Genomic DNA, 24,368 nt, shown 5'->3' on the forward strand with positions numbered 1-24,368 from the left:
GGTTTCATTTCTTTCTGCGCCCCTGACCTTGCAGTCTCCCAACTCTCCGCTCTCCCCCCGTCCCCGCGCCCGCCGCCTGCCCCCTCCCCCGGCCTGCGCCTGCCTTTGTGTCTGCCTGTCACTTACCGGTGAACCCGACGAAGCGGATTTGGGAGAAGCACAAAGCCAGGACGCAGATTTGCCCACAAATGCTCTCACACACGTTCCCCCACGCTGGAAGGTACAGCCCATCGCAGAGCTGATGTACCTTGAGAAAAGTGGGGTTTGGGTCTTGGCTGGGGAAGCCGAGAAACTATTCTTTCCTCTCTCGGCTCCGCAGCGCTAACAAAACCCGCGGACTTCAGGAGGGGGAGAAGGAAAATAAAAAAAACAACCAAAAGACAACAACCCCCGACCGAGTGGACTCCTGTTCCACTCGCCGTGACACTCGCTGAGCGCGGCCCCCCGAAAAGGGGACGCGGGGCAGGCAGAAGGGGGCGGACGCAAACGCACACTCAGATCCAGATCCCCAGCGGAGAAAAGGGTCGAGAAGCACCCGGTCCGTGTGCTCCCCGGGGGTGGGTGAGGATACTCCCGGGGCTCGTCCGCCTTCCACCGAGGGAGGGGGTGGGGGAAGGGTCACGGGGAAAGTCGTGGCCCCCGACTGCCCAACTAGTTTAGCAAGGAAAGCAGGGACAAAAATCACTTTCCGGAGGATAAAAGGCCGGGAAAGCGGCCGGCCGGACTCACAAAGGTAAGTTTTCTGGGTGAGGAGGGCACGAGCATTCACGAACAGGAGAGAGAGCACACACAACTACAGGTTTAAAAGGGGGGTGGGGGGAATTAAAACTATATTTGTCAGCCATGTTGAAGAGGCTCCAGTAATTTGTGAAGCTTCCCTTCTTCCCTCTTGGTATTTGTGGGTGACACTGCAGGCTTCGCTCCCCAGTCCCTGTGAGCCCGAGAGAAAGCGGAGGGGAGAGGAAAGGGAGAGTTTCGCGGCATAAGAGAAGCGCTCTGACCTCGTTCTCGTCCCTCAGCCTTGCAGCAATCCAGCAGTTTGCAGTCGGGTCTCCTTTCTAACAAATCCTAAAGGGCAGCCATCTTGCTTCCTTCTGCTTCTCTACGAAAGCAGTCTAGCCTCCGCATCAATATTCATAAGGCAGTTTGACGTCTGTTCTCATCACTCGGCGGGGCTGGCGTCTCGGGGCGGCCGCGGCAAGGGGGCGGACGTGACTCGCATGCGAGCCGGGCCTGGGCGCGCGGCGCTCGCTAGGAGGAGGCGGCGGGGCCGCCCGAGCTCTAGCCGCTGCCGCCGCCGCCGCTCTCCGCCTCCGCCTCCTCCGGCTTCTCCGCCTCCTCCGCCCCGCTTCCTCCTCCTCCTCCTCCTCCTGGCCTCCTCCTCCTTCCCCTCCGCCCCGGACACCGCCTTCTCCGCCCGGGCCTCCACCGCCGCCCCGGGGCTCTCGGCCCGGACTCCCCGGGAATTGGCTCCTCGCCCCGGGGCTCCCGGCACAAAAGCCGGAGGCACCTGGGGCCGAACGGAGGGGCGCGCGCTCGAGGCTGGGACTGGGGAGCCAGGGAGGGGAGCGGTGCGCCGGGAGGAGGGCGGGGGAAGGTCCGGACCCCGGGACCCTTGGATGGGTCTCCACCCGGGTGGAGGCGTGGGACTGGCGTGACGGCGGAGGTAGTGTGGGTCCCTGGCAGGAGGATGCGAGACCCCAGCTGAACCTTTGAAACTTTTTTTGGAATCGCACCCACGGCCACCTTAGAGTAGGTGCGCACCTCCCCAGTCCCCAGAGCCCGCGCACCCGCCCGGACTCCCACCTCCTGGCAGGTATCCCCGCGCACGCCCCGGAGCGCACCCACCTTCGCCCGCGCAGGCCCGCACCCCACCCCCTGGTAGGTCCATCGCCCCGCCTCGCCCCCGCTTTAGCATCCTCTCCTCTCGGTCGTCTTAATCTCGCTCTGCAGAAGCACTCCCCAATTTCTCAGAGGGCATGCCCTTAGTGCGTTTAGGGGCCTGTAGTCTCAAAGACGCGACAAATTAGGAAATTGACCGAGGCCCGCTTCTCACCGCCCCAGTCCACCTTCTGTTTACTTTGGCCACGTGGGCTGAGAAGAAGGATTCACGCAGATCCGAGAAGACTTTCTCAACAGTGACTCCTTACTTCTCCCTAAATTCGGTCGTAAGGAATAAACCTGCAATTTCAAATGGTTAAGTTTACTCGCGTAAGAGCCTCTATTTTGCAAAAATGTCCAGCCTTATAATTAAGTAATGAAGAAATCGACCCGTAAAGAACTAAACTCCGAATGACGGACGCTCGATTTTCCCTGACGTTCGGGATTCTATAATCACTCGCATCCGTTGACAGTTTTTCTCCTCTATTGCCGAGTACATTTTCTCCTCCTTTTAATGCTTTGTTAAAAAGAATCATCATTTATGTTGAAGATGAGATAAAGAACAAAGCCCACGTGAATCGTTATAGTTTTTGAGATTCGCCCTCTATTAGAAGTTCTCACGTTATTGGCATTCAAATTTTAGAGATTTTGGGGGGCACATCTTTTGGGGGATCGCTACATTATGATCAGGATATTCTTAAGTCAACACAAGTTATTTTGTATAGCTCACATTTTTTTTGTCCGTAATTTCTTTAGAAGTGAAGGCTTTACCTAACTTTATCAGTTCGGAATATTTCCTCTTTGAAAAGGCTTTAAAAAGGGAACTCTGTATGTTACGTTGTTACGAAGAAGAGCGTTTAAAGTGTGTTCCAATGAAACATTGTTTATTCCACTTTGAGACAAAGTTGACTTCGACTTCTGGTTTCGAACTTGTCTAAGCAAGATCGTTCGTTTCCCTAAGCGGTAAAATGAATTTTCATCTTTTTTAACTGCACACCAACGTGTCTTTGAAGTCTTGGTAATTGCTAATGAGCTGTAAGCTGTTTAAGAGGTGCCTTGTAATTTGTTTTTCAAGTGCCAAAAGTCAAGTTTTCCGAAGACTGTGACCTACCTTTGTGTCCAGCACAAAACAGCAGAATTGTGGAAAACATGGGCTTTGGAGTCAGACAGACCTAGATGGATCTGGACTCCACCCCTTACTAAATGTGGGACCTTGAGCATGGTACTTAACTCTTTGTGTATCAGTCCCTCATCTGTCAAGTATGAAGTGGTAGTCCGGCAGCGGTGTGCTACTCTTGGTGATCCCATGGACTGTAGCCTGCCAGGCTCTTCTGTCCATGAAATTCTCCAGACAAGAATACTGGAGTGGGTTGCTTTTCCCTTCGCCAGGGGATGTTTCCTGGGTCTCCTGCATTGCAGGTGGGTTCTTTACTTTCTGAGCCACCAGGGAAGCCCATCTTAAAACAGTGTGTTGTGAGAATTAAACATGACACTAAGTGCCCGGGTAGTTATTATTAATACTGTTACCAGTCATCAACTGTCTACTTCCAGGAGTTTTTCTTGTATAAGTAAATATATGTCTTCTCACATTGAATAACATGAGGCAAGTATTGTACTGACAGGAGTTTGATATGACCGCCTGAATGCTCCCTTACTTATGTGTATGATAACTGGGGAGATGATCTGTAGGGTCACCTCCTTCTCATTTATCTTTTAAACACCTCCCTCTCTGTGTGTTGGAACAGGTGGTTCTTGTCTGCCTGGAATCACACTTGACTTGCAGTTGGTTTTGCGACAGGCCCTGAACCTTTTCTTGCCAACTTGTCTGCACCCCACCCCGCCCTTAACCACGAAGACATTTGGTTAATTTGAAAGAAAATTCCTTACTCCTCTTGGCTATTGTGACTTCTCAACAGCAAAAGGAAGTAAAATTCTAAAAGTCTACAGGTATAAAATATTTTAGTAAAATTTTGTATTGTTGATTTAAAAAAAAAAAAAGCACCCTCTTTCTTAACCTCTATTTCTGGGAAAGAAAAGCTATAGTACACATAATCAGCAGTTTACTGAATATTAGTGCACATTTGTATGAGTAATTCAGAGCCAGCTTTTATTAATTGTGTGCATTCTAGAGATTCCTCCTCTTATAGGTGTGGATAATCTGTTTTTAAAAGATAATTTGTTGTTTTAACAACAGTCAATTGTTATCAAACTCCTTACCATTCCCCCCCCCCCCCCGCCCCCAACTAGAAAGACCAGAACTGCTTCCACACAGAAAAATTCTTGCTTCCTTACCAGAGAAAAAAGACTAATAGAACAAGTTCCACAGCATGCTCTTCTGTGTTAGAAAACTGACTTGATTGGCCTGGGCACCTGCTGTCTAACTCAGTTGCTGGTCTCTAAGCCTCTTAGGGTGGAGGCAGCTTCCTGTCTGCACTGTCCTTTAAAGAGCTGACAACAGCAGCTTGCTTTACAATGCAAATTTCTTGTACTAACAAAAAATAATAGGTGATTCTTAATTTCCTCCTCTCCTGCAGACTAGGAAATTTTCTTAAGAACTTGATTTTCTCTTTAACAGAAAGAAAAGAGTTGTGGTACATACGCCTTTGAAAGAATTACAGTGGTTTAACAAAAACATTAAATTATGGCCTGTTGTTTCCCATCTCCAAAAACATATTTCTGAAGCATGACATGATAAAGATTCTCTGCATGCTTAAAAGACAGTTGACCTTCAAACAGCACAGCAGTCATTTCTGTGAAGGGACTTTCTTGTTTCTTTTGTCGAGTGACATTACTGCACACCATACAAGGTATCTATTTAACATAAGTCGAATGCCAGTTTAAAAAAAAAAAATCTCCAAGAGATGAAACATTTAGACAGAACACTTTAAATTATTGATATACATTGTTACTAATATAAATAATCATTGTCTAAAGACAAGGATCATAATGTAATTCTCTTTTGTTAATGTGATTTTTACTAATTTTTTTTCCTGACCTTGTTTCATATGGTTAATTTCTCTTTCTATAATTTGGATTTTTTAAATTTGTCCTTCATATATTTTTAAAAATAATAATTTGTTGAGTGGCAATTTCTGTAACATAAAATTAACCATTTGGAATTAATGCAGTGCCTTCACAATGTGGTATGACCACGCCCTCTATCTCATTTCAAAGCGTTTCCATCATTCCAAAGTAAAACCCTTTACCCATTAAGTGGTTTCTCTGCATCTCTCTTCCCACCAGCCACTCGCAGCCACCAATCTGCCTCCAGTCTCTATGGATTTATCTCTTCTGGATATTTCATGGAAAATCACCTTTCCAAAATTTCCTAAATTTTTCTTGTTTTTATTTGTAGTCACCTTCTCCTCCACTTTCAGTTTAGGGCAAACACTGATCTCATTTTGTTTGTGTAATTTTGTCTTTTCACTTGTATGAATGAAATTATAAAGTATGTTGCCTTATCATTCTGGCTTCTTTCACTTAGAATAATACATTTGATATCCATCCATATTTTTCTGTTTAACAGTAGTTCATTCCAGTTTATTGTTGAAATGTATTTTATTATATGTATTTACCAAAATTTGTTACCTATTCAGTATTTGGAAGGGATTTGGCTTGGTTTCAGGTTTTCACAATTATGAATAAGGCTACTAAAACATTTCCATGCAGTCTTTTGTATGAAAAAATTACAATTGTCTTTTGGACTCTGTGGGAGAGGGCGAGGGCAGGATGATATGGGAGAATGGCATTGAAACATGTGTATTATCATATGTGAAATGAATCCCCAGTCCAGGTTCGATGCATGATACAGGGTGCTCGGGGCTGGTGCACTGGGATGACCCAGAGGGATGGGATGGGGAGGGAGGTGGGAGGGGGGTTCAGGATGGGGAACACATGTACACCCATGGCGGATTCATGTCAATGTATGGCAAAAACCAGTACAATATTTTAAAGTAAAAAAATAAATAAATAAAACTGAAAATACATGCATACATACATACTTAACATAAGGCTCAGAGATGCCCAACCCTAGATGCTTACCAAAGATAATTTGGAAATTTTTAAAGAAATAGATACAAATGATATAACCTAACACTCAAACCAAATGTGTGTACTGACTTAATGGGGGTTAAAATGAGATGTCAGATGAAACTCAGAAATCTAATCTGATTAAAATACTGCCAAAGGTGTTATAAAAAGAATGTTAGGATTGCTAGAGATCTCATGGAAATGCCTCTAGAAGTATTGCCAATGCATTCCTGACATCCATGTCTTTCCTTCTCATGAATTCTGAATCCACAATCCAGTAACTGCTCTTCTTCTTCTCATCCAAATTTGGTAACACATTTAATGTCCTACTTTCTTTGAGAGGATAATTTTTCCGCTTCAGTGATAAACTTCAGTAATGAAGTTTATTAGTAATTACTTTAGCACCAGTCTACATTGCTATAAGATTTTATAGTTTTAAAAGCATTTGGGGGTACTTCTCTGGTGGTACAGTGGAGGAGAATCCACCCACCAATACAGGAAACAATTCCATCACTGGTGCAAGAAGATTCCACATGCCCATGGAACAGCTAAGCCCACTTGTCACAACTACTGAGTATGCGTGCTGCATCTGCACGCTCTGGAGTCTGTGCTCCGCAACAAGAGAAACCACTGCAGTGAGAAGCCTGCGCACCACAAGGAGTAGCCCCCTGTTCTCTACAACTAGAATTCTGACTGCCAACGGTCCAGAGGTTCCATATGCCACAGGGCAACAGTCCACTCCCCACAACTACCGAGGTGGAGCTCCAGAGTCCCTGAGATGCAACTACTGAAGCCCACACGGCTAGAGCCTGCGCTTGCACTCTGCAACAAGACAAGTTGCAGCTCCTCCTGCAATGAGGAGCCTGCATATTGCGCATATTGCACTAGACAGTAGCTCCCACTCAGGACTCGAGAGCGCCCGCACAGCAACGAAGACCCAGCACAGCCAAAAATGAAAGAAATGAATAGTTAATTTAAAAAACATCTTTGTACACTAGTCTTTCTATGGTTAGTGAAAGTGAAGTGAAGTTGCTCAGTCGTGTCTGACTCTTTGCGACCCCACGGACTGTAGCCTACCAGGCTCCTCTGTCCATGGGATTCCCCAGGCAAGAATACTGGAGTGGGTCACCATTTTAGGTATACACTAATAAAAGTTTAATATTCAAAATCATATGCCACATTCAAAATGGCCTTTAATTCCCATCTTATAAAAATGAAAAGTGAGGTTAAGTGACTTTGTCTGCAAATAGAGGATCACCTCTCAAACCCAAGTTTTGTGAATCCAAGATTAGACGTTTTTCATATACCCAAATTGTCCTCATATCTTTTCCTGCTCACTTTCCTCCAAAATTTTTGTACCATTACTAGTAGTAACTAGTATCACAATCTTCCCTTCAAAACTCACGGTAATTTTCCAATATTCTGTTACTTAAAAAAACAAAAACAAAACTCAACATCTGCATTTACATATACCTAGCATTATGTTTCTTTGTTAAATACTGGCTATGCACCAAGCATTATGATAATTCTTTTAGATTTATTATCTTTTCACATCAGGTGGCCAAAGTATTGGAGTTTGATGCTGGGAAAGATTAAAGGCAGGAGGAGAAAGGGACAACAGAGGATGAGATGGTTGGATGGCATCACTGACTCAATGGACATGAGTCTGAGCAAGCTCTGGGAGTTGGTGATGGACAGGGAGGCCTGGCATGCTGCAGTCCATGGGGTCGCAGAGTCAGACAAGACTGAGTGACTGAACTGAACCATCTTTTAATAGTTAGAATAACCATATAAGGTAGGTAATAGTTTACTGGGAATTAAAAGTCAAGTAACTTGGTTGGGATTAAAGAGCTTGAACCAAGGTCCAAATCTGAATCTAGATTTGTCTGTTTCTAAAGCTCATGTCCTTGCAAGCTACACTGTGCTCTCTCCCCAGCTTACAGATACAGATATCTATATTTGATGCCATAATAAACTTTTCACACAATTAATGTGTGTGTGTGTATATATGTGTGTGTGTGGGGGGTTGTTTTGTTGTTGTTGGGGAGTTTTGTTTTTTTGCAATAACACTGGTGTTCCCTGTTCTTCCTTATAAAACAGAAGCAGAAACAGAAACTCTTCTTTCTTAACCTCTACTTGATTTTGTTTGTTCCTTAGCATCATTTTCTCTATACCCTGTTTCTTAACTCTATATTAGAAATTGGCATGTTTGAGCTGTTTCGATCAGTGATTATATTTATGTAATAAATAAATACAGCCACACACCCTTGCCTACTCCCTCCACCCCTTTAATGTATATCTAACTCCAAATTTGTCTTACTAACAAATTGTTTACAAACATAAGTTCTGCTATCTATTTTCAGTATTGATTTGGTAAAAGGTAGTTGCATCCTTGATCTGCTTCTAATTTCCAGGGATACCTTAGGGTTCATCCCCACCAAAGAGGGAAGCTGACAGGTGGAAAGAGTGCCACCTACTGAAATTGTCATAGGACATATGGATGTTTGAGGATAAAATACTCAGAATAGGATGGCACCAAATCTTTCCACTGGGAAAATGAACGAAGATCACCTCTGGAGCATTTGAAAAATACACATAACTATGTTCCACTTTTATACTCCCCCAGCAGCATCTTGGAAGATTCTGATTAACATCTGGGATGGGGCTGGAATAACAATATTTTTCAAAAAATTCATGGAAATCAGATGTACAGCTTTGCTTAAAAATCACGGGTATAGCCTAGTGTGTAAAAATATGATGAAAATGATTAATGCTTACACACAATATTAATAGTTAATAGGCACATACTGTTGTTATTCATGGAGCATTCCATGACAAATAGCAAACAGTGTATATTTTTCTGGTGAAGCCCTCATACATTTGCGAAAATCCAGCAAATCTGCCTGTGATTCCCTTTTGGTATTTCAGGTTGGTTAAGTCCTTCTAAGAGGAGATGGAAATGGCAACCCACTCCAGTATTGCTGCCTAGAGAACCCTGTGGATGGAAGAGCCTGGTGGGCTGCTGTCCATGGGGGTCCATGGGGTCACAGAGAGTCGGACATGACTGAAGTACCTTAGCATGCATGCATGCATTGGAGAAGGAAATGGCAACCCACTCCAGTATTCTTGCCTGGAGAATCCCAGGGACAGAGGAGCCTGGTGGGCTGCTGTCTATGGGGTCACACAGAGTTGGTCGCGACTGAAGTGACTTAGCAGCAGCAGGAGCGGCAAATCCTTCTAAGTTCTCTTATAACAGGTTAAAAATAAAGACTCTCCTTTGAGAAAAAGATAAGTAATTAGCTGCCAAAGAATGATCCCAACTATCAGTTGTGAAAAGGAAGAAGCAGAGGAAAATGCAAATGACAGGACTGGTAGCTTGGTGCAGAGAGGAGGAAGGAGTGTTGAAGGTTGCCTGAGTTCAATTGGCAAAGACTATTTGGGATTTTTGTTCTAATAAGAAAAATCTATTGGTTTAGTTTTATTACAGTTTTCTTTAAAAAATGTAAACCAATCTTTAATCCAGGCAATTAGACAAATTGATTCTGATTTCTTTCTTTCTCCAAAATAATAGTCAGGCAGTAGTTTATGAATATATTACAAAGCACCATGCTAACCATTAGAGCAGCTCTTCCTGAAAGGAAGAGCTTTACAGATTAAACTAATTTTAGGCCCCCATGAGCTAGATTCTTTACTTTCTTATGATACTCTGTATGGAAAAGAGAAAAATTAAAGAGTATCACTACTTGACATCGAATTTTCTTCAAATATTTTAAGTGTGTTTTCATACTTTCAAGAGATGTGTGAGAAAGTGTAATGAGATCTGTCTCATGCCAACTCAGATCCTGTGAGAAGGCCAAGTAGTTTCCTGCAAAGATCTAAACCACCAACCTCTGTTTAACTTGTTTTCTTATTTTATGTCTTAGAATAGAATACTATTACTATTTGGCAGAAAATCTCCTTGATCTGTCAGTAATTAGGCATGCCTCTAAGTTGAATGTGGGTTGCTTGCCAAGCAATTGTTCTGCATTTCACAATGACTTTAATCCCCAAGAGAATAAATTATATTTAAGCACTGACCACAAAATAGGTGTTCTTGAAAGAGCAGTTAGAGTGGAAGGTGAAAAGAAATACACACACCCATTAAATCAGAACATCAAAAACAGATGCTACTTTGGACTCAGTGGGAGAAGGAGAGGGTTGGATGACTTGGGAGAAGAGCATTGAAACATAAAACATAAACATTACCATATGTAAAATAGATAACCAGTTTGAGTTCAATGCATGAAGCACCCAAAGCCAGTGCTCCGTGACAGCCTAGAGGGACTGGGAGGGAAGGAGGTGGGAGGGGAATTCAGAATGGAGGGGACACATGTATCCCTATGGCCAATTCATACTGATGTACGGCAAAACCCACGCCAATATTATCATTATCCTTCAGTTAGAATAAATCAATCAAAAAACCATGCTAAAGAAGCATTTGTTTGGTGGTCCCTAACATTTATTTCTCTGAAATCTTATGACCACTGACCCTAGTTAGACTGGGGAGAGAGAGAGAGAGAGAAGGAAGAGAGAACTATTGGAAAATGGTATGGTTAGCATGGGGCTGGAAGAAGTCAGGTGGCTGTAATTCTAGTGATAATACTGGTGTAGTTTAATAAAAGAGACATTCCTGATTCTCCTTAAATCTTAGAACATTAATAACTACTGTCAAGAATCAAAAGTCTCTCTCTAAATTTCAAATTAAAAAAAAAAGGGTAAAATCATAATTTTGGTGGGTAAGGCCCACTGTTAAAGGTAAAGGCCCACTGTTATCAACTCACAAAATAGATATTAAAAAAATTTAAAAAGAGAACCTAATAAAAACAGTTAATGGAAGTGTTAAACTCAGTCTGATATGAGTAAATAACATGGTTTAGGTCTGTAGTTTAAACCTACCCCAATCATTTAATATGTATTATCTCATTTAGTATTTACAATAATCTTTAAAATAGATGAGACCTTTATAAATCCCATTTTATCTTATTTTTTAACACTAGGGAACATGTGTTCAATGTATGAGGGGACGTGTCAGAAAGATTAAGTAGCTTGCCCAGGGTCACACAGCAGGTGATGCCTTCTCAGACTTAAGTGTTCCTCAGTACTTTTGCGCAACCAAAGGAAAACATATAAGCCAACTTTAATTCCTTCTTGGGAGCAGAAAAAAATGTTCTGGCCAACTTGTGACATTGTATCCTAGGCTGATTCTACGTTTGTATTCTTTGCTGATGGTCACACAGGCAGAGCAGAAAGCTACAGTAATGGAAACATTTAGTGTGTTTCAATGTTTTCATGTATTTATTCACTTATATTTTAATGTAGCCCAGCCAGTGTGGTAGGCATCTGTTCACTCAAATGTGAGGGTAAAGTTAATATGTTACCTATTTATTAAGTGAAAGAATAACAGTTTACTCAAAGGTATGAAAGATAAAAATACTGGCATTCTTCCTTGCTGTCTTTCCCTCTCAGAGCATAGAGAAATATTTTGGTTATAGGTGTGTGGGTGGGTGTGAGTGTGTGTTTAATGGAGCAAAGTCACTAGATACGAAGACATAACTTACATTTACATAAAAAGCAATTTTAAAAAAATCTGAAATTAATCAAAATAATTCCCTTTTTATTGAATAGGGTTGTAGAGGGTGGGGGTTAGTAGATTTAGTTTAAGTCAGTTACAAACTCACAGATTTTCTAATGAAACTAAAACTCAAAATGAAACTTCATACACAATTTGGAATGAGTAAAACATTTTGCTTTAAACTATTTCATGAAAAGGCAAGTTTCATACAACTCTAGCAAATGAGAGTGCTCTCCAAGACGGCTGCTTACCAAGCCCTTCGTTACATGCCATATATAGAGGGAAGGAAAAGCACTGGTGTTTGATAAATTTACTGTAGAATTGTTAACTCTTGGTGACAATAATTATTTTACTTGCTGGCATACATTTCTATTTTTGGCCTTTTTAGACTTCATGCCTGACATGGAGGGTAGAGATCCGGGGATAATGCATACAATTCAAAAGCATAGCTTTATTGACCTTAGCACTAAATTGCAGTCCCCACCTTTTGAACTGCTTTTCTCATGAAAGGGTTGTGCTGTGACTGCAAAGGTTTGGGAGTAGCTTACCAAACGATTTGAAGTGATTGAAAACTAACCTAGGCGAGACGCTTTCTCAGAATTTTTTTTTTTTTAAAGCTTTAGAAGTGAAGTCTCACTAGTCTCATTTTCCATTGCCAAAAGGTTAATCTGAAGTTTCTAAACTGTCACAGGTTATGGTGGTGCTTGAAATACTGATGTCTCATTTGTGTTTCAATTCCATCTTCTCAAGAGGCAGCTTGATCAGCACATGACCATAAGCAGAGTCAAATGGCACCATTATGAAGGTCTGCCCAGGAAACCCTCAGATCACAGAAGGACCAGAAAGGAATAGAAATACCATTGCAAAAACATCCATTAAGATATAATCATAACGACATATCTGGTCATCCTTGTTTCACCCTAGTGGTGGCATTTCCCAGGCTCTGCTCTCTCAGCCTAGTTCTATAATTAAAACTGAATTTACGTGGTGATGGTTCACTGCATTATTCTCCCCTCAACATATTTATTTTCTTATTCAGCGATATAACAGTGAACAAGATGTGTCACCTACCTGCCAAGAGCTTATTGTCAGGTGGGAAAACAGACATGTAAATTGTTGTTCAGTTGATCAGTCATGTCTGACTCTTTGTGATCCCATGGGCTATTGCATGCCAGGTTTCCCTGTCCTTCACCATCTCCCAGAATCTGCTCAAACTCATGTCTGTTGAGTTGGTGATGCCATCCAACCACCTGGTCCTCTGTTGTCCCCTTCTTCTCCTGCATTCAGTCTTTCCCAGCATCAGGGTCTTTTTCAATGAGTCAGCTCTTTGCATCAGGTGGCCAGAGTATTGAAATTTCAGCTTCAGTATCAGTCCTTCATATAAATATTCAGGGTTGATTTCTTTTAGGATTGACTGGTTTGATCTCCTTGCTGTCCAAGGGACTCTTAAGAGTCTTCTCCAACACCACAGTTCATAGGCATCAATTCTTCAGCACCCAGTCATTTTTATTGCCCAGTTCTCACATCTGTACATGACTACTGGAAAAACAATAGCTTTGTCTGTGTGGACCTTTGTTGGCAAAGTAATGTCTCTGCTTTTTAATACATTGTCTAGGTTTGTCATAGCTATTCTTCCAAGGAACAAGTGTCTTTTAATTTCAGGGCCGCAGTCACCATCTGCAGTGATTTTGGAGCCCAAGAAAATAAAGCCTGTCACTGTTTCCATTGTTTCCCTATCTATTTGCCATAAAGTGATGGGACCAGATGCCATGATCTTTGCTTTTGACATACATATAGGCAATGATAAAACACTCTATGTTGTGTGCTAGAGTACTATCGGAAGGGTGCTTACCTCACACTTGCAAGCTCAGTGCAAACTTTCCATGAAAGTAACGTGATACTGAGATATGAGAGCTTAAAGATGAATAGGAATTATTCAAGCCAAGTAGAAAGTCAGAGAAGAGCACTTGTTGGAAAAATATATGAAGAACAGGGACAGGAGAGAACATGATGCATTTGAGAGAAAAAGCACATTCCAAATGACTTGCATAGGAAGTGAAGAGGAAGAGGGTGACTGCTTAGGCTGTGGCAGTGTGTGGTGACCAGTTCTTGAGTTAGTGATAGTCATGATAAGGGGTTTGGGTTGTGGCCTTAAGTGCAGTAGGAAATCAATGGTTAGTTTTAAGAGGGAGGAATATGATCAGTTGTGGAGGTTGAAAGTACATCTCTAGTAGCACTGGGGAGAGTGAGTTGAGAGAACACAATAGGAGGGGCTAGGGCACCCATGGGGATACTGGGGTAGTGACTTAGGAAAAGTTAGAGTGGTCTTGAGTTAGAGATTAGGCAATAAGCAGGAGAGAAATGGGCAGCTCCGTGGGTATCACAGAGGCAGAAGAAAGAGAGCCAAGTAAACGGCTTGGAAGCAAGATGAAGCTGAGGCAGGGCTCCAGAATGTCACCCAGGTTTCTGAGCTGCCAAGGGTAGTTGGTGGTGAAATTCACTGGAGACAGAAATAAAAGAGGACCTGGAAGTGGGGGGTGGGGGGGGGGGTTGATAGAAAAACGAAACCAGTGATCAAGAAATCAAGTTTGTGTCACCCGAGGGACATCCATGTGGAGAGGTGCAGTAAGCAGTTGGGTAACTGAGCCTCAAGCCTAGATTCAGACTGGAGTTAAAAACTTGGGAACCATCTGCACAAAGTTGGCAGTTGAAGAAGAGACCCTTCACTCTGAGTGAGAAGAAAAGTGGAGCTCTAGCACCGAACCAGAGGGACACCCCCTGTGAGGTTTGAGAGAAACAAGAGCGACCCCCAAAGAAGGAAGCCAGAGGTGTGTGCTGTTGTGGGAGCCAGGTAAGAACAAGCCTCATGAAGGAGGTCTGGCCCGGTTAGCAGCTGTCACCCGAGACAAGTAATGAGAAGTCCCTTGGATATAACAGTGGGGCATTCATTGCAATCCTTGGCAAAGTGAGTTTCAGGAGAAGAGTCCTGTGACAGAAGCCAGATTGCCTGAGGTTGAAGGATAAACAGGAAGCGAGGATGTGGAGACAGGGAAAGCCGATGTTTAAAGAAGGTTGGCTGCAGAGAGGAGGAAGCAGATAGCAAAGGAACTCCAGGGGAGAGGTGGGGTTGAGGAAAGAATGTTTTAAGATGGAAGAGACTCAAGCATGTTTACTGATGGGAGAGAGCAGGTGGAGGTGGGTGGTTAAAGATACAGAAAGTGAAAAAGACTAACTGAGCAAGGTCCCTGAAAGGTGGGGTCTTTAAGAGCGTATTCTGCTGATAAATGGAGGAAGAGGATTGGCCTTTTAAAGGGGGTGAGATGGGTGGGGATTGGTTTAAAGATGTCTTTCCATTTTTTGTGGTTCAGGTGGTGTATAGTCCATAGTTGCTGATGGACTAAAACATTTCATTTCACTTTGTGTTTCCTCTACCTCCTCCTTAGAGGGCTCTGTAGGTTATCTTCATAAAGTTTCATCATTGCTTTGGAGAGAAAGAGGAATGGGGTCTGTGAAATGTATTATGGATTAAAGGCTGGTGCTTGGACAAGGCTGAGGTAGTGTCTATAATGAGAATTTCTAGAAATCAGAGCTTCCTTCAAAACACAAGGTGTATTATAAAACACTCCATGGACAGCCCATGCAGTCACAAAGAGTTGGACATGACTGAGGACTCACACACACACACAGGTAATAAATAAATAGTAAAGGGATCATATGGTGGCAAAAGAATCTCCATCAGGGTGATGTGTAGTGATGGCCATGGTTTCTAATCCATGCTTCTTACTATATTGACAACTCTCTGATCCATGAAATATCATAAGAATATATACCAAATACTGATTGCCTACTAAGTACTAAGCACAAAGTACATGTTATTTTTATACTCCTATGAGAATCCTGCATGGTAGATTGCTATTTTCAGTTTACAGATAAGTAAAGGCTCAGAGAGAATAAGCATCTACAATCAAAGAGCTGATTAATGGCTCAACTAGTAGTAGAACCCAAGTTTATCTATATCAGCATGTGAGCACTTTACAGTAAGTAACATGATGTATCTTGCATAAATACCTAATTGAAAAATTTTCTTTTTACCCTCAATTTCCTTCACAGTCACATGTTATTATGCAACTAAAATATCTTCTTTTAGATATTAGTGAACAATCAGCCTAGGGAAAAACTAGTATTGTTGTACAAGGAAGAGAGAGTTTGAGAAAAACTAGATCCAGACGTATAGAGATTAATGAAAGAAAAATGCTGGCCTATTTGTTCATGCACTTTATTTATTCCATGAATAAAATTCTAAAATTTACAGAAGTATTGTGTCCTCCTAGAGCTACAGTAATTACACAACTAAATACTTAATTGTAATTATGACAGGTGCTACAAAGGAGAAGTTTAGCGGCTGTGGGGGAAGATAAAAGGACACTGCTCAGTTTAGAAGCCCACTTAAGCTTTCCTTGAGGAAGTGATAATTGTGCTGACTTGAAAAATAACTAGAAATGAACCAATCAAATCGGGCATGAGGAGAGGAGTCTTGTTTCAGGCAGAAGGAATTGCACAGGGGGACAGCCAAAAGCAAGGCTTCCCTGGTGGCTCAGAGGGTAAAGAATCTGCCTTCAATAAAAGAGACCCACGTTCAATTCCTGGTTGGGAGGATTCCCTGGAGAAGGGAATGGCAACTCACTCTAGTATTCTTGCCTGGAGAATTCCATGGTCAGAGGAGCCTGGTGGGCTACAGTCCTTGGAGTTGCAAGATTTGGGCATGACTGAAGGACTGACACTTCTGCTTCTAAGGCCAAAAGCAGAGATGGATGTAGCATAAGGCAAGTGCAGCTGTAACCCCAAGAGTTAATAGAATACAATCAGATGAGACTGGAAAGATAGGCAGGGATCCAGACATACAGGTCCTTGTAGGTCATATTGAGTCTGTTACTGGCTTAACCTATTGATTTAACCTGCTCAGGATCCATCCTCCCTTTTCTCATATACTGATACTGTGATGTACTGATACTGTGATATTATCCTTGGGAAACTGTAAGTAGATAGGGGAGAAAAAGAACCAGGCATGACTTTCTTAACAGAAGAGAGGCCATCTTTGACCTATGCCATTTTGTGATCTAAGCCTGGCCACAGTGCTTGCCCTTGAATGTGGAGTGCTAAGTTACTTCAGTTTTGTCTGACCCTTTGCCACCCCATGGACTGTAGCCTGCCAGGCTCCTCTGTCCACGGGATCCTCCAGGCAAGAATAATAAACTGGGTTGCCAGGCCCTTCTCCAGGGGATCTTCCTGACCCAGAAAACGAACCTGGGTCTCTTACATTGGCAGGAAGGTTCTTTACCACTAATGCCACCTGGGAAGCCTGCCCTGAAACAGGTCTCAGTAATAATTCTCAACTTCTCAAGCAAGAGAAGTAACCATAGCAAAATAATATATCAGTTGTATAGACTCCCAGTTCTGTTTCAGTGGTAAAGATGAGCCTGAAACATTCAACTGCCAGATCATCCTGAACCTAAAGAAGGATGATGTTGACATTTTCTGACCCTCATGACTTCGATTAACTAAAGCTTGGACTCTGTCAATGGTCCATGTCAACTGCCCAAGTGCTTGCATAAATGGCCATGTGCCTTTAGCTAAAAATTCCCCCAGTTTTTCTGTTCAGGGAGACACTGCTTTAGGAAAGATCCCCAGTGTTCTCTTTACTTACTGCAAGAGCTAATAAAGCCTTCTTTTTGAAACAGGAAGGAAGGGGACAGGGTACAACATTTAAAAGAATGACATAGCCCAAGGACACAACATAAACTGGCCCAAGAAGGTAGACTAGTTGACTCCCAATACACCTTGAGCATCAGTATGCACTCACTGTAACACACAGCAAACTAAATGATACCCCACAGGTGCCAAGAAAGGAAAATCTGCCACTGCTTCCACTTTCTCCCCTTCTGTTTGCTTCTATGAATGATGGGATCGAATGCCATGACCTTAGTTTTTTGAATGCTGAATTTCAAACCAGCTTTTTAACTCTCTTCTTTCATCTTCATTAAGAGGCTCTTTAGTTCCTCTTCACTTTCTGCCATTAAAGTGGTCTCATCTCTATATCTGAGGTTGTTGTTGTTTGTGGTCTCATCTCTGTATCTGAGGTTGTTGATATTTCTCATGGCAATCTGGATTTCAGCTTGTGATTCATCTAGCCTGGCATTTCACATGATGTACTTTACATAGAAATTGAATAAGTAGGGTGACAATATACAGCCTTGGACTCCTTTCCCAATTTTGAACCAGTCACTTGTTTCCTGTCTGGTTCTAACTGTGGCTCCCTGACCTGCATACAGGTTTCTCAGGAGGCAGGTAAGGTGGTCTGGTATTCCCATCTCTTTAAGAATTTTTCAGTTTGTTGTGATTCACACAGTCAAAGGATTTAGCATAGTCAATTAGGCAGAAGTAAATATTTTTCTGGAATGTCCTTGCTTTCTCCTTGATCCAACAGATGTTGGCAATTTGATCTCTGGTTCTTTTGTTTTTTCTAAACCCAGCTTGTACATCTGAAAGCTCTTGGTTCACATACTGCTGAAGCCTAACTTTGAAATACCAGGGCAAACTTCAGAAAGAAGTTTCTGAAGATTTCTTTCTATGAAGCATGTCCTCATAACCTGAGGACACAACAAAAATGAATTGGAATCAAATGGGTCCAAGATGACAGACAAGTCAACTTCAGACTAGACAATGATCCTCAATCAACAAGCTAAATGACACAGCCAGAGGCACCATGACAGTTCCAAGTCACTGTCAAAAAAAAAAAGTGGGCAATGGCCCAATTCCTGGAAATCTCCACCCTTTCCCCAAAATAGTTGGAATAATCCTTCCACTCATTAGCTTATGAAATTACCCAGCCCATAAAGGCTAACCATGCCACATATCAGGGCCATCACTCTCACCCTCTGTGATGGCCCACATTCTGTCTGTGGAGTGCCTTTCTCTGTAAATTAATCCACTTCTTACCTATCACTTTGTCTCTCAGTGAATTCTTTCTGAAATGATACATCAAGAATCTGAGCTTCATTAGGTCCTGAAACCAGATACAGTAGGTTTTGGCTGTGTTTGAGTCCTGGCCACATGGGTTCAAGTTCCAATCTAAGGTAAATAAATGGCTTCAGCTTGAAGGCTTTTGAGTATAACCTTGCTAGCATGTGAAATGAGCACAACTATATGATCACTTGAACATTCTTTGGCACTGCCCTTCTTTTGGATTGGAATGAAAACTGATCTTTTCCAGTCCTGTGGCCACTGCTGAGTTTTCCAAAGTTGCTGACATATTGAATGCAGCACTTTAACAGCATCATCTCTTAGGATTTTAAATAGCTCAGCTGGAATTACCTTCAGTAGCTTTGCTCCATCAGAAGACCTCAAAGATATTATATATACTTCTTGAGGAGGAACCAGGACCCTACCCCAAGGCGACACTATTGTTTCCTTGACTACTCTCATTTCTGCATTCCCTCCCTTCTGCGATTAGTAACAGTTTGAAGATTGGGAAAGGAGTACATCAAGACTGTATATTGTCACTCTGCTTATTTAACTTATATGCAGAATACAACATGTGAAATGCTGGGCTGAAGCACAAGCTGGAATCAAGATTGCTGGGAGAAATATCAGTAACCTCAGATATGCAGCTGACACCACCCCTATGGCAGAAAGTGAAGAGGAACTAAAGAGCCTCTTGATGGAGGTGAAAGAGGAGAGTGAAAAAGCTGGCTTAAAGGTCAGCATTCAAAAAACAAAGATCATGGCATCTGACCCTATCACTTCATGGCAAATAGATGGGGAAACAATGGAAACAGTGACAGACTTTATTGTTTTGGACTCCAAAATCACTGTGGATTTTGACTGCAGCTGTGAAATTAAAAGACACTTGCTCCTTGGAGGAAAAGCTATGACAAACCTAGACAGTATGTTAAAAAGCAGAGACATTACTTTGCTGGCAAAGGCCCATATAGCCAAAGCTATGGTTTTTCCAGTAGTCATGTACAGATGTGAGAGTCAGACCATAAAGAAGGCTGAGTGAAGAAAAATTAATGCTTTCAAACTGTGGTGTTGGAGAAGATTTTTGAGCATCCCTTAGACTGCAGGGAGATCAAACCAGTCAATCCTGAAGGAAATCAATCCTAAATATTCATTGGAATGACTGATGCTGAAGCTAATGCTGGGAAAGATTGAAGGCAGGAGGAGAAGGGGATAATAGAAGATGAGATAGTTGGATGGTATCACTGACTTGATGGACATGAGTTTGAGCAAACTCCGGGAGATGGTGAAGGACAGGGAAGCCTGGCGTGCTGCAGTCCATGGGGTCACAAAGAGTCAGACACAATTGAGTGACTGAACAACAGTTTGAACTTGCCCTGTGGAATTCAGGGAACGTCAAGGAGGCTGAATGAACTCTATTGCCTACAAATAAGAAAGAGGGATATGAAAAAGACTTTTCCCTGGGAGGGTTGCACAGAGTCCTGCTCCATTTCAGCTTCTTGGAGGATATTGAACCAAAAGACACAACCAAGCCAAAGATCAGGAGATGGATTTATTACTTGCAGCCAGACTCCTCAAATTGGCACATGAGTAAGAGGGCAGGGCACAACCTTTGAACGAATAACATAGCCCGAGGACTATGAACACTACAAAGACTGATTTGAACCAAATGGATTCAAAATGGTCGACAGAGTCAACAACTTCCATTAGATGTTAAGCCTCAGTATATGCTCTACATAACACATCAACAAGCTAAATGACATACCTACAAGGCCAGGATGGTTCTAATGACCATCAAAGACCAAAAAAGTGGGTGGGGCCCAATCCCTGGAAATCTCTGCCACTTTCCCCAAATAGCTTGAATAATCCTCCCACTCATTAGCCTGTGAAATTACCCAGCCCATAGAAACTAACCATGCTATATTTTGAGGCCACCTTGCCTTTTGAGATGGCCTACATTCTGTCTGTGGAGTGTGTTTCACTCTAAAATCTGTCACTGAGCTTCATTGAATCCTGAAACTAGGTGTGTGATTTCAGTTAAAAGTTTGTGGGTTTTGGCTGGGTTTGAGTCTGGGCCATGTGGATTCAAGTCCCAGTCAGAGTTAGGTTTCAGAACAGCAAAATTGGGGAAGTTTTAAGCTAAGAGTACATGTCAATTCATGCACAGAGGAGAGTTCAGCATAGAATTGGGACAAAGATTGTCAGAGTCCAAGCTTTAGTTAATTGAAGTCATGAGGGTCAGAAAGGTCAACTTCATCACTCCTTAGATTCCAATTGATCTGGTAGTTGAGCACCAGAGTGGGGGGATTTAAATTCTACAAAACAGCTCAAGACAGTGCTTTACGCTTGTCTTTACCACTGAAATAGAGCTGGGGTTCTTTACAACTGGTTTGTTATCTTTGTTATTGTTACTTTTCTTGCCTGATAAGTTTGTCCTTCTGTTTCCTTAAGATCAGTATTACTGAGGCCTGTCCAAGGGCAAGCATTGTGGGCAGGTTTAGATTAAGGAAAAAAAAAATGGCTTAGGCCAAACTGGCCTCTATTCTGTTGAGAAAACCATACCTGATTCTCTTTTACCAGGGATCCCCTACCCCATCTGCTTACATTGCTTTAGCTGAGAAATGAAACACAGCAATTGATTATCTATCTGTAGTATCTTGGGATTCAGAGCATGGGTCTACTGAGACTGGAGATTTGAGGATGTGTTTTTTTAAAAAAATCAGTAAAGTACTGGTTCCCTCTTGTGAGGTTTAGTGAGGTCCTTTAAGAAAGGGACAAGCTGCAGTTAACATTGGTTTGTCTGAAAGCAGTGAAAACACTAATAGCAGCCCCTGAGCCCTTATCCTGAAATCTCAACCAGCCAGGAGTCAGAAACTTTAAAGCTGGAGTTTGGAAAGTAAAGTCCTCTGTTCCAGTCTAAATTTAGTGCTGGCAAAAGTGGGGCGGGTAGAATGAAATGAGAAGATAAGATTGAAACCAGGAGCTGCACCCACATCTGTTGACAGAGCACCAAGGTTAATTGTTAGAAGACAAACTATCCCTTTAGGATCTGGAATCAAGGATTAGGCTGAAGTACCAACACTGGTTTTTGTTGCTAACTCCCTGAATTTATAGGAAACACGGTTGAGTTGACTAAACTCGACATTTTGTTGAGTTTACTAAACTTTTAAGGAACTTGGGTTTCCAGAGAAACTTCAACACCCATAAACTCAAGGCTGTGATTGCTCAACTCCCAAGGCAGTACTCAGCCAGGATCCTAAACCCACACTAACAGAAATAGCACCAGGAGAAGGCTGTGAAGACCAGGAAGTAAACACTCCCCAGTGCCTTTCTCAGCGATGGCCATAGAGGACAAATGACTAGCAAAATCCTCTTAGAAGACACCTCCTGGAGTAGACAAAAGAGTTCTCAAGAAATTCACTCCAAAACCAGAACAAGAGATCCCTCTACTCCTGTTCTGCAAACAGTCCATTGTAAGCTACTCCTCCCATTTCCTCTTTTTCAAGTAGAAATTCTTATGGTAGCTATTTTGTTTCCTTCTCACAAATATATGTTTATTGGAGATGATTAAATATCATTGTGCAAGAAGTTTCTGAGCCAGGAGAAATGCGCATTAACAAGAATCTAGACTCAGCCTAGGAGCAGTAGCTGGGTAACAAGTGCATGGTGCTGGTAACATGTGTTTTTGATTCCACATCATATTATTGTTTAATGTAAGCTTGGGGAATTTTTGAATTTTTAGGTATAAGAAAAAGATGTGTGGATGGTGTGCAGCTAGGAGATGGACTATAATAAATGTCTGTGTTTTGACCTATCTGGAATTCGTTTCTTCTAGGTCTGCTCCCTGATTTTCCCAAAGGAACTACTCTTAACTTTCATTACATGTGAATAAGTGAATCTGATTTCACTTTGAGCTTCAGACATGGCCAATCAAAACATTGTAAACCTCTGACTTCAGTGATCGATTCTGGATATCTGAAGCATATGTTGATATCTAGGCCAGTTAAATCAAAAGAAACAAAACAGTTCTGGAGCTGGCTAAGAGTCAATTTCTTTCTGTTGGGATTGTTGTGAACATAGAATATAAGCCTGGGTTTTCAAGCACCTATCATAAATTATGAACCTACCTGACAATAAAACTAAAATAGACAAATGAGAGCATTTGACTCACTTGAGTCACTTCCATCTAGCTGAACCTAAAAATAATCTATCCTTGAATTTTTTCATTATGTGAATCAATCCCCTGCCTCCACTTCCCACTTTCTTGGGGGATAATCTAGATGATCTAGATTATGTTTGGTTTATTTTCTTTCCAACTGAAAGACTCTTTAACCCAAGTGCAACTGGAAGTCATGAAATGGATTTAATCAGGGATGTGATCATGTTTGGGCTTCCCAGGCAGCGCAAGTGGTAAATAATTCGACTACAATGCAGGAGACATGAGACACAGGTTCTATCCTTGGGTTGGGAAGATCCCTTGGGGAAGGGAATGGCAACCCACTCCAGTATTCTTGCCTGGAGAATCCCATGGACAGAAGAGCCTGGCCTGCTACAGTCCCTGGGGTTACAAAAGAGACGAAACTCAGCGACTAAACAACAACAACAAAAGTGAAGTATATAACTTGTGAAGTGGAAGTTGCTCAGTCATGTCCAACTTTTTGCAACCCTATGGACTGTAGCCTGCCAGGCTCCTTTGTCCATGGGATTTCCCAGGAAAGAATACTGGAGTGAGTAACCATTTCCTTCTCCAGGGGATCTTCTCCTGACCCAGGGATAAAACCTGGGTCTCCTGCATTGCAAGCAGTTTCTTTACCATCTGAGTCACCGGGGAAGCCATAAAACTTGTAGACCTCATTTTAAATTTCATTGCTCTCCATTTCATCTTTCCCTACTGTGGCTGAATTGTGGACATGATGATAAGAGCCAGTGTTGACTATGAGCCATGAAGATGAGGCCAATACTCTTGAGGAGGCAGAACAGCAAGATAGAAGTAGCCTGGATCCCTAAGTGGCCACCTGGATTGGAGTCACCTACCCCCCTGGGACAACCCATGAGAAATAAACTGTTTTATCTAAAGCATGGTATCTTGGTGGCTCTTTAATACATCAGTTTAGTGTGTACATCCATCAGATGGAATGGATTATTATTTCCAAATAATGTGTGTGTGTGTAGCAGACTAGGTGACCAAAAGCTAAACAAAAATCTAACTTTTTCTTTATTCTCAGGATATAGAGGAAATACCGTCTATGCCAATGTCTGTCAAACTTTAGAATACATAAAAATTCCCTGGGGAGCTTGTTTAGAAAGATGATTTTGGATTCTATTCCCAGAGATTTTCATTTACTAGGGCTGGAGTATGGTCCAGGAGTCTGCATTTTTAAAAAACACCCCAGATAACTCTGATATAAGTTGTCTGAGAAACTTTATTTGTAGATCTGTCAACACTGTGCATGAAAGATTATGAGTGTTCTATGAAAAGTAGGAATATATAACAGAATAATAGGGGTATTTCTAAATTCATAATTTTGAGAGCTTAGAAATTTAATTTGATTAATCATTGTGTAAATAGAGATCTTGTAGACTTATTCTTTTAAAATTAGTTTGTATTTAATTATATCTAAGACAGAGACATAACTTGAAACATTTAATTCTGTATATTCTAAAAATGGACTTGATGAGGGGAAGAATCAGGGTGTTTGGGATGGACATGGTAACCAACAAGGACCTACCATATAGCACATGGGACTCTGCTCCCTGTTATGTGGCAGCCTGGATGGGAGGGGAGTTTAGTGGAGAATGGATACATATATATGTTTGGCTGAGTCCCTTA

At 42.1% G+C, this 24,368-nt stretch overlaps 1 protein-coding gene and 1 long non-coding RNA gene across 2 annotated transcripts in view; one reads left to right on the forward strand and one right to left on the reverse strand.

Moving 5' to 3' along the window:
- Window positions 1-1,090, reverse strand: part of TET2 (tet methylcytosine dioxygenase 2) — a 131,849-nt gene extending 130,759 nt beyond the window's left edge. The window contains exon 1 of the mRNA XM_020901220.2: window positions 1,002-1,090. The gene's annotated coding sequence lies outside the window, so the exon portion shown is untranslated. The remainder of the gene's footprint in view (window positions 1-1,001) is intronic.
- Window positions 96-23,614, forward strand: LOC139030234 (uncharacterized). Its single transcript, XR_011482531.1, has 2 exons — window positions 96-733; window positions 22,374-23,614. It is a non-coding gene; the product is annotated as an uncharacterized lncRNA (long non-coding RNA).
- The last annotated feature ends 754 nt before the right edge of the window (window positions 23,615-24,368 follow it).

Source organism: Odocoileus virginianus, chromosome 21 (assembly GCF_023699985.2).
Source record: "Odocoileus virginianus isolate 20LAN1187 ecotype Illinois chromosome 21, Ovbor_1.2, whole genome shotgun sequence".
NCBI classification, from domain to species: Eukaryota; Metazoa; Chordata; class Mammalia; order Artiodactyla; family Cervidae; genus Odocoileus; species Odocoileus virginianus.